The 1801-nt window shown below is 46.5% G+C and overlaps 1 protein-coding gene across 6 annotated transcripts in view; it reads left to right on the forward strand.

Moving 5' to 3' along the window:
* Positions 1–840: 840 nt before the first annotated feature.
* The window catches only part of ALMS1 (ALMS1, centrosome and basal body associated protein), a 96176-nt gene continuing 95215 nt past the window's right edge, over positions 841–1801 (forward strand). For 5 of the 6 annotated variants that reach the window (XM_019553176.1, XM_019553178.1, XM_019553177.1 and 2 more), the window contains exon 1: positions 841–988. The gene's annotated coding sequence lies outside the window, so the exon portion shown is untranslated. The remainder of the gene's footprint in view (positions 989–1801) is intronic. The other variant, XM_019553179.1, reaches the window with a different exon arrangement.

Consider the following 1801-nt stretch of genomic DNA (forward strand, 5'->3'; position numbering starts at 1 on the left):
CATACTTCTCTTCTGGACTAGTGCTTTTTTTTTAATCTTGGGAAGGAATTTTGTTTCAACTGAATCCTGACAGGTCTAATTTTACACTCGCGTGCTTGTGCGATTGGGACTGGCTGCCTCACCTGTCTGAGGCAGGCTGCAGCCTTCCCTGAGAGCACAGCAAAATGCACAGATTCCTCCTTTCTGCTTGGGGTACTGGAGGAAAGAAGGGTCACTCCAAACACAGAATAGCTGTTTCTGGTGCCGCATGGCAGAAGCGTTTGACAGCTGTTCTTGCAGGCACCCGTCCAATTCCTTTTCAAGTAACACTATAAATATTTGTCAGACGGTCCTGAAATGATATATTTAAATTTATCTGTAATCACTTTATGGTGTTTACATAGATCCTCTTTACATTTTTTAATTTGACTTTACAGTGTTGGTATCAATCCAGAGAACAGCCATTAACATTCACTCAACGTTTGCTAGGCCTGACCAGGCAGCTGATTGCGGGAATCTGTTCGGTCTCTGGCAGAGGCCATTGCTTCATGTTGCTAAGAAAGGTGATTCCACATCACCCCTTGTCATTTGCCTTAGGAGAATATATAGGGGACGAGGGGGGAAATAAGTGCCATTAGATGATCAGTTAATGCACCAAACATGACATTTCCTTTCGTGTTCCTATGTAAAACCACAAGTGAATTCCCCCCCTCCTTGGTGCCTCCAGTTACAGAATTTGACTCTTGTGTCCTTAGTTTGGGTCTGTGACTGATGACTTTTACTGGTATTTCACAGTCCATTACAACTTAAGCTGGTCTGTGCAGTGATATATCCTGAAAAGCAATTTTTACTTCCCTCTTTAACACAATTTTAGTCTATTGCTACAACACCACCACACTCGAATTGGAAGGAAGAACTGTTAAGTCAGAGCAGCAGCGGGACTCAGATTTCAACTGCCAGTGGGATCTCCTTGGGAGAAGCGATCCGACAGCAATCTGCCATTAATCAGGTATTTCTACTACATTTTCAGTAGGTTTTTGTTTCTTCAGGTAGTCTGAGAGAGTGTTTCCTTGTCTGAAATGCTGTTCGTTCAAGCTGGAAATATGTAGTGCAACTGATATGTGTTGGGGGCCCAACCCAAAGCCTTAAAGTTCAGTCTACAAGAACTTGGGCATCTGCTTATTTTTGCACACTGAGACTGGCCCTATTGTAGCTGATCTTATTGTATAAAATTATGTACTGTATGGTTTGCAGAGTAGAGACCCAAAATTGGCTTTGGAGTTTCAGAAGTCAGGTGATTACTACTGAGCACTGCAACTGAGAGATTGGAGGCTATTTTTTTTAATGGCACAGGGTGTTTATAGTTTCATAGTTTCTAGGGACGAAAGGGACCTGAGTAGATCATCTAGTCTGACCCCCTACCGTGGCAGGAAAGAGTACTGGGGTCAAACCACCCCGGCAAGGTGTTCGTCTAGCCTCCTCTTAAACACCCCCAGGGCAGGAACCAGCACCACTTCTCTTGGAAGTTGGTTCCAGATCCTAGCCGCCCTGACCGTGAAGTCGCGCCTCCTGATGTCTAGGCTAAATCTCCCCTCTGCCACCTTGTGACCATTATTCCTGGTCACTCCTGGCGGTGCTCAGGGGAACAGGGACTTCCCCAGTGCCTGCTGGTCCCCTCTGACCAGTCTGTAAACAGCCACTAGATCCCCCTCAGCCTTCTTGTGCGGAGGCTGAACAGGTTCAGGTCCCGTCGCCTTTCCTCATAGCGCCTGCCCTGCTGCCCCCTGATCATACGAGTGGCCTCCTCTGGACCCTCTCCATG

Source organism: Crocodylus porosus, unplaced genomic scaffold (genome assembly GCF_001723895.1).
Source record: "Crocodylus porosus isolate Cpor-Errol unplaced genomic scaffold, CroPor_comp1, whole genome shotgun sequence".
Taxonomy (NCBI): domain Eukaryota; kingdom Metazoa; phylum Chordata; order Crocodylia; family Crocodylidae; genus Crocodylus; species Crocodylus porosus.